Source organism: Conger conger, chromosome 3 (genome assembly GCF_963514075.1).
Source record: "Conger conger chromosome 3, fConCon1.1, whole genome shotgun sequence".
Taxonomy (NCBI): Eukaryota; Metazoa; Chordata; class Actinopteri; order Anguilliformes; family Congridae; genus Conger; species Conger conger.
In genome coordinates this window covers 15,747,197-15,758,619 of record NC_083762.1, presented here as the reverse complement: position 1 = coordinate 15,758,619, position 11,423 = coordinate 15,747,197, and the positions used below count along the sequence as shown (strand labels likewise).

Sequence of the window (11,423 nt, the reverse complement as noted above, 5' to 3'; positions counted from 1 at the left end):
AATAGAGAGGCGTACGGCGTCAGTTACAAATGAGCAGAGTGTCCTTGCTGCCGTGACCGGCTCCCGGGACGGAGAGACGACGGCTTTCAAACCGCCGTTTGTTCTCCGCATGAAAGCGGAGATGAGAGAGAGGGAAGGATGTTTTCGGTTTGATTTCCTTTCCGTTCCGCGGGCCCGGCTTTCCAACGCGCCGGTCGGTCTGCGCGGGGTCGAGGGCGACAGCGGCGTCCGGGCAGAGCTGGCAGAGAGGGGCTGCCACAGAGACCAGCCCGTCAGGGACCAGCCTCTCAGAGACCAGCCTGTCAGAGACCAGCCTCTCAGAGACCAGCCTGTCAGAGACCAGCCTCTCAGAGACCAGCCCGTCAGAGACCAGCCCGTCAGAGACCAGCCCGTCAGAGACCAGCCCGTCAGAGGCGTTGTTTAACCCATTAGGGGCCAAGACGCCCTGTAGAAAACCCATAGAAACACAATGCGTTTCAACGGTCGTGTGTCTTGAAAAAAATACAACGCTGGCGTCACATCCGCCTGTTAAGGGAGATGTAACGTGCAGGTCACACCCGTCTGTTGAGGGAGTTGATGTAACGTGCAGGTCACACCCGTCTGTTGAGGGAGTTGATGTAACGCGCAGGTCACATCCGTCTGTTAAGGGAGATGTAACGCGCAGGTCACATCCGTCTGTTAAGGGAGATGTAACGCGCAGGTCACATCCGTCTGTTAAGGGAGATGTAACGCGCTGGTCACATCCGTCTGTTAAGGGAGATGTAATGCGCAGGTCACATCAGTCTGTTAAGGGAGATGTAATGCGCAGGTCACATCCGTCTGTTAAGGGAGATGTAACACACAGGTCACATCCGTCTGTTAAGAGAGATGTAACACGCAGGTCACATCTGTCTGTTAAGGGAGATGTAATGCGCAGGTCACATCCGTCTGTTAAGGGAGATGTAACACGCAGGTCACATCTGTCTGTTAAGGAAGATGTAACATAGGTCACATTCGTCTGTTAAGGGAGATGTAACGCGCAGGTCACATCCATCTGTTAAGGGAGATGTAACACGCAGGTCACATCTGTCTGTTAAGGGAGATGTAACACGCAGGTCACATCCGTCTGTTAAGGGAGATGTAACACACAGGTCACATCCATCTGTTAAGGGAGATGTAACACACAGGTCACATCCGTATGTTAAGGGAGATGAATGATGGCCTCCGAGCCGGATAGGGGGGCCCCGTTGAGGGGACTCTATTCTTACTCATCCTGGCTGTGTTCAGGGTCGCCAGCCTGGGATGTGTGAAACTGTGTGGATGTAGGACTGCTAGGGCCCTGAAATAAATAAACTTTCTTTAAATTGCACATAAAATGGCGACAACAACCAAAGAGTTAGTATCTGCAGCAGCCCTGTGTATTTGCATAATCGTCATTAAGGGATTGTGGTAATGGGCAGTGTTCTCCGTAATAGGTGCACTCTGATGTCTGTACAAGTAAATCTATTGCAGTGAAGCACATCTTCCAAATTCTGCAGATCCCTGTGATGCAAGATGTGAGATTTTCTGTTAACAAGAGAGTGGAAAATGTAGAAATCTGCTAACAAGTTGGAAATGCTAGGTTCTAAATAATATTTCTTGTTAGCACATTCTCGGGAGCAGATGTTTCTAAAAGCAGGACTGGGTGAGACTGAATGTTCCCATGAAATCAAGGAAATGCAGAAACTGTGATATCTGTCCTGTGATGTAAATCTACTGCAAGGTAGCGCTGTAAAATGTAAAGATCAGGGCTCCATGCTGACATTTATTTACAATAATCTCAAATTCAGGAGCTCTCTATTACATCCAAATTGTTAGATCCTACTGAAAGTGATTTCATTTGTCAAGCAAACAGTAACTTAACATAAGCTAATATTTTAATTGAGAGAAAAGAAAAAGATATTAAGTCTTGTTAATATGGTAAGTAATTTTCTTTGCATTATAGCACACATCCATATTCAGGAGGACATGCCCTACACCATACACATGCACTGGGGCAGTACCCTGTTGGTACAGGTCCATAAAATTGCCCCCTGCCTGTAATAGTATATCATTCATTTGTACCTTTTTTTTGCTTGGAAAACGTTTGTACCCGAAGAGAACATTGCTGTACTTTCAGGGGTACATTTTGGGAAATGTTGATCCCTGAAGAACAGAAATGTACCTCCTCTGTCACTTTATTTGTGGAAGTGTGAAACAGGGTCACGGCAGAGCCCTAAGGACAGTGCTCAGCAGAGCGGAGTCTGGCGCAGGGGAGAGGGCCCTTCCGGGATCTGAGTCGGGCGATCTCTCCGATCCCCCGTTCGGATTGGGAAGCTTCCGGCAGACGTGGGAATCAGGCGTTGCGACAGCGCGCCTCCGTAGGGTGTTTATCTGCGGACGGAGTGACAGCTGTTGACGGGAGCCGGAACAGACGGGATCGGAATCCACGGCTCCTGAAGAGGGGACAGACAGTTTCTGGAGTTAGCATCGGAGGCCCAAACCTACCCTCTGGATGTTGGCCTATAGGGGCAGGGCATGCGTCCGGAGGCACACTCTTATTGGCTGATGCCCTGCTGGGCGGGGAGTTGAAACACCAATCAGGAACCAGGACTGTGCCCAGGGTTCAGTTCAGTTCACTGTGCTCAGCTTTCACACTGCCGTTACAAGTTTTTTGTTCTTGCAATCTTTTTTCTCTTAAATAGAAAATATTAGTTTGTTTTAAGTCTGTTTGCTTGACAAGTAAAGTTTTCTTTCCCCATCTTGAGAATCTTAAAATTAGTCTTGGAACCGTCTCATCTCCGTGGCAACTGTTTAGTCTTATTTAGCAGAGAAGTAATCGAAATGGAAACATAAGACTGAAATAATTGTTGAGATTGACTTGTGTTTTTGCAGTAGTCACTAAACCCCAGTGCTCTCCACGGGAGAAGTCTGGGGTCCCAGCCTAGTGTAAGAGACATAAGGCTTATTGAACGACTTCTTTCTAAATGTGACAGTTGGCCATTTTAGACACGCATATGGCGCACAATTCCCTTTTTTATGGCTGTCAAAGTAATGCAGCAGTTTAAAGTGTGCTAAGCGTAGTCAAAATGATTATTTCTGCTACGCCAACTTGGTGCTGTAAATGTATTCACTTGGTGCTATTGTTTAGATTTTTACATTTATGTTTTTTCCATCTGAGATTGCTTGTTGGTGACAGAGGCTGCATTGCATTTTTCTTTTTGTTCAGAATTCTAAGTGAGTGTTCTAGAACTCTTGAACACTAGATCTAGAACATGGCTTTCAGTCAGCAGTAGTGATTGTGACATCAGCATTAGAATGTCCACTTTGTGATCTCACACCATGGCTGCTTGCTGAGACAGTGTTGTGAGGTACCAGGGGTACATCTGCTTTATGGACACGACTGGTGGGAGGGTGTGGAGCATTTCAGTGACAGGGAAGGCAAATGGCATGCTGGGTAGAACGGGGGGGGGGTGTAATATTTGAGCTCTAGTGAGAGTTAAAGGGAATAATGGAATCAAGGAAAGATGTGAGTGATCAAATGCCCAATAGAACAACAAGACAGTCCTGATAATGTCTGTATTTATCATAATTCATTTTCTCGATCATATAAATTATGAAAGTCCAAGACAAGCATATAAATTGAATTTCTTCATGTGGCAGCCATGGCCCTCCCTGTTTATTTGCACAATATCTTTAATGGAACATAACCAAAATAGGATTTAACATAAGTGTGCTTGCATTGTGCAAAATCTGTTTAAATAAAACATGCTACTGAGTGGTAGCTTGTCTGTTTTTCCGTTACTGGATTTCCTGAAAGCGTGGTCATCTGGTTAATTCACACTTTTTGCTCATCTCAATATAAAACCATGGGAATCAGCTGTCCAGAGGTTAACAGAACATTCTAGAGCAGGGATCATCAAATCACGGTCCTTGAGGTCCGAGAACCACTGGTTTTCCATTCATTTGCCTGGGAGTCAGGCATAAAGACATTCTGGCCAATCAGCAACACTAATTCTTCAGCTAATTACCCGGGAGAAAAGAAAAGCAGGGCTGGATTTGGAACTGAAGCTTCAAGTTGCAGTGGTTCATCATGAACTGGGCATTGTGTTACTAGCATTCGTTTGCTGGAGTTACAGTTTGAAAGCAGTCTAAATGTTTTTGCCTAAGGGTCACTGAAAAAGTATACATTTATTGTGTCCATTATGAACAGTTACCGAGGTGCGTGCTCTCTTGAACAGAGGATGAAAGAACATTTTTCTTCAGTGTGCTGTGAGGAGTTTGAAAGCCAATCTAAAGCTCCAGGGCAGTAATTAGTGATGTAAAAATATCTGGGATACTTCGGATTACCGGGAGACTTAAACACCGCATTAACACATCAGTAGCATGGGTCTAGTCCTCGTGGCAAAGTTGGGAGGAAGTCCCAACACAAACAGAAACAGCACCAATCTGTCAAGCTGCAACTTAATGAGGGCCATTTTTTTATTACTTTTTAATGTCTTTTTTTATGATGGGGTGTAAAATTTGTTTAATGCATTGTAGAGTAGGATTTTTGGAAGTCAGTGATCTAGAACATCTTGGCTTCCGATTGTTACTAATTGTTTACATTTTATTGTTACATCAGCATTAGAATGTTCAGTCATGAACATTCTTTGCTTTTAGCTGCCAGTAGTGATTGTTACATCAGCATTAGAATGTTAGGTCATGAACATTGTTTGCTTTTAGCTGCCAGTAGTGATTGTTACATCAGCATTAGAATGTTAGGTCATGAACATTCTTTGCTTTTAGCTTCCAGTAGTGATTGTTACATCAGCAGTAGAATGTTAGGTCATGAACATTCTTTGCTTTTAGCTGCGACTAGTGCTTGTTACATCCGCATTGGAAAGTGCAGTCAAGAGCGTTCTAATGCTATATTTGTGACCTCACAGCATAAAGAAGATGAAATTAGATGAACTGCAGTATATGTACAGTGCTGAAAAAGATAAAGTGCGTGTTGATATAGCACGTCACCCCTATCTGTGAGAATCTCGGATGCTGATCCATTTTGTTTCTGGGTATCTTTGAATCTTCTGGTCCTGGTGTTTTCTCTTTTTTGCAGAATAAATTAGAGAGTGTATTTATGGACGGGATTGATTTAAGTGAAAGTCTCCCCGGAGGAGCTGTCAGAACTCCCCAGGCTGATGCGCTAGAGCCCCTTGCAGGAGGCGCCTCCAGTGCCGTCTCCGGGCCATCAAAGCAGACGCCGGCTGCACTGTAAACCCAACGCTGCGACAGGAGTTCACCTGCTTTACTCTGAATGGCACACTGGTGCTGTGTGCGGTGACGGTGTATTAAGAACATAAAGCCAGTTTGGGGTTATCTGGGCCCAGAAAATGACACATTTCTCTGCTTCTGAATCATGATTCCGTCCTGTAGCTGGTACGAGTAAGGGCAGGGTGTCTATGCTGTGTGCTACTAGGGCTGCTTGATATGAGGAAAATATGCGACATGCCATAACGTTGTTGAATATTGTGATGACCATATGACTCGCGATAAATATACAAATATTGAAGTGTGCGCAGTTCTGCTTTAGGTACACTGCTAACATAGACCCCAGGCAATGAATAGCCTGTGCTTTTATTGAACCAATTGCACCTGAACATCCAGTCAATTTAAATAAATACTATTGATGTGTTTATCTTGCATGTTCATATCTCGATGCTGATAAATATATGATTTATCATGCAGCCCTAATTGCTGCTTAAAGAGAATGCTGACAGTTTTGCATAAGTTCTCAGCGGATTCTCTGGTGTCTGTGAGCTGACTCCGGTAAGATGGGCTCATCAGGATGCAGGCTGTGTATGCAGCTAAGAGGCTCTTTTTTCTATCTCCTCTTGAAGGCTCTGACAGAATCCCATCATTGACCACCACCCCACCCGTTAATACATGCTGCTTCAGTATTGATTTAGGGTTGGGTGTGTGATTGTGTGTGTGTGTGTGTGTGCACGCATGTGCCTGTGTGTACTTGAGTGTGTGACAGAGATAGAGTGTGTGTCTGTGGGTGTGTGTGTGTGTGTGTGTATGTGTGTGAGTGCATATTTGTGTGCATGAGTGTGTGACAGAGATGGAGTGTGTGTGTGTGTGTGCATGTGTGTTTGTGTGTGTGAGAGTGTGTGATTGTGTGTGTGTGTGTGTGTGTGTGTGTGTGTGCACGCATGTGCCTGTGTGTACTTGAGTGTGTGACAGAGATAGAGTGTGTGTCTGTGGGTGTGTGTGTGTGTGTGTGTGTGAGTGCATATTTGTGTGCATGTGTGTGTTTGTGTGGATGTGTGTGCGCGCGCATGTGCATGTGTGTGCATGAGTGCGTGACAGAGATGGAGTGTATAAGTGTGTGCTTGTGTGTGTGTGTGTGTGTGTGTGTGGGTCTGTGTGTGTGTGTGGAAGGGAGGGAGAGTGGTATGGAGGGAGGGATTTCACAGTGTTTGAGGGGTTTAAGTGAATGGGGCAGTACAGACACCGGCTCCTGGAGTCTGAGACGAGTCTCTTTCCCACTGAGCTGTCTGCTCTGCCAGGTTTGCCTGATGCCTTTTCTCCAAGTATAACCGACTACAGATTATACTGTACACACAGACTCACGCACTCACACACACTCACACGTACACACAGACGCACACACTCACTCTCTCTCTTATACACTCACACATACACACACACACACACACACACACACTGCTGTCTGGCCACTGGAAAGGAGCCGTGCCTCACGTCTGAATCTTTCCAGAAAACAATCAATCGGCTTTCTGTGAGCCTGCCAGGACTGAGAGCACAGAGTATCTCATTAGTCACTACTCTCACTATTCTCTCACTACTCTCCCACTATTCTCTGACTATTCTCTCACTATTCTCTTTTCTGATATGTTTTTGTTTTTTTAGTCTCAGTCGGTGTTCTCAACCTCCATGGCTTTCAGTCACCAGCAGTGATTGTTACATCAGCATCAGAATGTTCAGTTAAGAACATTCTAATCACATATTTGTGACCTCACACCTGATTGACATCTATTTGACGTAGAGGTAGCCAGAAAAGGGTAGGCTGATATCACGATTGGGGAGGGGGCCGAGTGGATTGCTCTCAATCTTTATAGGGCCACAGAACATGCCTCTCCACCAGTTTCTACGCCAATTTCATACTGTAAATGTTGAAATAATAGATTTAAATATTCCACTAAAGTAGGCATACAGACACACTCGTTCACAGCTCTGGGCTGTAATTATCCTTTAAGTGGTTAAATTGGGGGGTGGCAGGGACTTTATATAAACAGCAAAGCAATATTGTTGCGCCTCCTGTGCTGTCTACTCGTGGTGCAATGCTGATCTCTGTTCACTGAAATCAGGGAACACCCTGCGCCAGGTCTCTCCTCGTTACTCTGTCCAAAGCTGGGGACTTAATCCTGAGCTTTACAAAGCCCGAGACTTAATCCTGAGCCTTACAAAGCCCGGGACTTAATCCTGAGCTTTACAAAGCCCGAGACTTAATCCTGAGCCTTACAAAGCCTGGGACTTAATCCTGAGCCTTACAAAGCCTGAGACTTAATCCTGATCCTTACAAAGCCCGGGACTTAATCCTGAGCTTTACAAAGCCTGAGACTTAATCCTGAGCTTTACAAAGCCTGAGACTTAATCCTGAGCCTTACAAAGCCTGAGACTTAATCCTGATCCTTACAAAGCCTGAGACTTAATCCTGATCCTTACAAAGGCCGGGACTTAATCCTGAGCCTTACGAAGCCCGGGACTTAATCCTGAGCTTTACAAAGCCCGAGACTTAATCCTGGGCCTTATAAAACCCAGGATTTAATCCTGAGCCTTACTAAACCCAGGACTCTATGGTCTAACAGCCTATTAAAATACATTCCATTTTCATGTTACAGAGAAAATTAGCTTGATGCACAAGAAAATTGGTCTCTTGTTTTCAAGACGAACACAATTAGAAAAAGGGATTGGGAAAGTGGGAATCAGGCCTTCTTATTTTGCAGATGGGATCTTATCTTCAGGCATTGGGCAGTCTGTTATTCTCCGATGTGAGTGTGCTCTGTCCAAGGGCATGTCTGCAATCCAGATGCAAAGGCTTGGACACACACATACACACATACACACCGTAAACACTCACACCATACACACACACACACACACACACATTTATATAGCATACACACACATACAGTACACACCTGCATATGCAGTACACACACACACACATACACCCTACACACATACATGTGTACAGTACTCACACATGCATTTACAGTACACACACACACACACACACCACACACACACATACATGTATACAACATACACACATACATGTATACAGAACCCATTTATACAGCATACACACACAGACACACATTTACACAGCATGCTGCACACACACACACACATATGCAGTACACACACGCATACAGTGTAGACACACACACACGCACACACACACACACACACACGCACACACACACACGCACACACACACACACACACACACACACACATTATTCTGCACACAAACCAGCACCCACAAAGACATTCTACAAAAGGAGAGCAGCACAGTGTCAGAGCTCCTTTTATTGAATCTCTTATAAAGGGAGGTAAGGAAAGTCAAAGGGCTTTTTTCAGGCAGGGCTTCTGAGGCAGGAACTCACATTCCTTGCACAGGAACTTTAAATCTTAGAGGTTAGATCTTGTTTCAGGCATTGTGCATGCCATATTTCATGAACATCAGGTAGGCTGTCTAGGAAGATAGATTTTTGTTCTATCTTTTACAAAATGTCAAAGTTGGGAAAAAAAGGAAATCCGCGTTCTTCCAAAATAGATTTTTATGTTTTTTGTTCGAGTTATTCAGGGACTAAGCAGTTGCTTGAAATCAGCGTGCCACATAAGCAAGTTTCTTGTATGGGTTTTTCATAGAGCAAACAGGCCTCTTAAAAATGACTGTAAGAGTCCTGTTGGCAGACATGTTCTTTGTAAGGAGCAGGACCTACTCGCATTCTAATGATCTAAATACTCCAACGGGTCTGAAATTATGACTGCTTTCAATGAACCGGTACGTATAGAGCAGGGGTCTCCAACCCTGGTCCTGGAGAGCTACTGGTTCTGCTGGTTTTTGTTTTCACCTTAAAATCAGCACCTGTTGAGACCCAGGTAACCAGGTGAGGTGAGTTAATTAATTAAATTAGAGCAGTTGATTATAGTTAATTGCAGGGTAAGAACGAAAACCAGCAGACCCAGTAGCTCTCCAGGACCAGGGTTGGAGACCACTGGTATAGAGCAACCAAAGAACCAACTGACACCAAGCAAAAACACTCTTCCCTCTCTCTTCACCTCAGCTGGTGTGTGGTGAGTGTTCCGGCACAAAATGGCTGCCGTCGCATCAACCAATCGCTGGGTGCTACGCATTGGTGGTGTTTGAAATGAGTTTCCCCCTCTTCACTGTAAGCTCTTTGAATGTCTAGAAAAGCACTATACAGATGTAATGATCTATCTAAGATCACTCCATTTTGAAAGCCCCCTCTATCAATGTTGCACCTTTCCGTGAAACAGCCAGGTTCTGTTGTGGACTGGAAAGGCGGTGAAAGTCAGAATAATAATTAGACTTGCAAACACAAACTCTGTGGTGCTTTCATCATAATCAAAGTTGTGCTGAAAAACACCATGAAATACTTTCTGCGCATAATTGCTGTTTGTGAACACAATGCCAGCGTTCCCTTTGATAAGTGCTTTTCTATTATAAAAGTAGGTAATTGTATTGGTGTAATGATTAAGCTCCGTCTTTGCAGTGAGGAAAAATTATGCGTTTCTTATCGTGCATCTCCCCAGCATGCTGTGCTACAGATTTCTAAAAGAAACAGTTTAAATGTTTAAACTGTACTCTAGGCTGGGAAATAGGCGGTAAGGGCGTATAAGTCTCTGTTTACAGGCCGCTGAAAGTGTAAACGGTTCTCCCTGTGGCTGGATGTGATTGGCTGGGTGGGTTTGCCCACCTTCATTAATCATTGGGACTAATGAACTGTCTTATGCTGACTCTGGGTTTACACCTCAGATAAAAAGCCGACTGTATCACCCCACTAAGATTCACTTAATTGTGCTTATTGACTCCCAGCTCAGCCGCCTCAAAGGCAATCAGGGACTTTTATTTATTTATTTTATTTTTGGGGGGAAAATTGGTGTACCAGAGACCCCTTCTGGACTGGCAGCTACCGCTACATCATAACGGGGTCGACGCAGGGCAGGTTGCCCCCGGTTACCGCAGATTAAATTATGTCCTGGCGCTGCTTCGCCAGACGCAACCCGACTCGCCCTGCGTGAAAAGGAAAAGCAGAAACGGAGTGGAAAAGAACCAGGCTCGCCCGGAGAGCGAGGGAAGTCGTCCTGGGTGAGAGACGCACCTGCCATTTTGGGGAAGAGAGAATTTATTTCACTGCCCGTATTCGGCGATGGAGTGGGAGGAATGTCTTCAATGAATTTGAAAAATATGTTTTTGAGAGGAGCCTTTCAGTCCCAAGAGTGCCATACAGTATGGCACTCGAGCATAACTACCGTAAAATCCCCAGAGTACCATGGTGCTCTCGATCTAATACCTTTTCAACCTAAATCTAAATAACTGCTATAGTTGGTTTGAGCCCCGAGTAACACCCCACAAAATGTTCTCAATTTACTCAATTTTCGGAAACCAGAGCCAAAACCCCTTGTGATTGCGGTGGAGCCACTTCATATCGGACTAAGTTTTAAAGCTGGAATGCATCTTGGCTGTTTGTACCATGCAAGCATCTTAATCATTAGACCTTACACCTCAATCATTGTTCTCTGCGTTTCATTGAACAACCGAGGTTCCCTTAAAAGGCCAGTCTTCCGTACTTTAAATAACGTAACATAACGTGATGGTGAGAACAGGCCGTTCAGCCCAGCAATGCCTGCCCTTTCTACCACTAAAGTGTACCTACTGCTTAGTTTTCCCAAAAGCGCGATAGTGTCTAGCACCATATCAAGCCTGGTCTTCAAAACCCCCGGCGTTTCTCCCTCCACTACATGACCTGACAAGCTATTCCGTTAAGAACCTCTTTAACGCCGTATGAACAACGCCTTTATTAAAACCACATTCTTTTGTGAAGGATCTTGCCACAGAATATTGCCTATGGCGCTTATCAGAAAAAAATACAAATGAATTTCTGCGATTCATCCCTCTTTGTTGTGGCGTATTGCCTCCTTTACCTTCCGTTTATGCCTAATTGGCTGCTGTATTGAGTTTCCAAAAACAAAACGGTGTGTTTCAGCCTCCCCCGGCTCAATGATTTAGGAATAATTGGCGCTTTAAAGTCTCATCGCCGCCCCTTTAGATCCCATTATATTAAATGGAAATTAATGTCGCATTTTTTACAATTATTTGATTCTTTGTG

General features: G+C 44.7%; 1 protein-coding gene across 2 annotated transcripts in view; it reads left to right on the top strand.

Moving 5' to 3' along the window:
* Positions 1-11,423, top strand: part of nrxn2b (neurexin 2b) — a 794,861-nt gene that overhangs the window by 436,682 nt on the left and 346,756 nt on the right. The window lies entirely within an intron of this gene.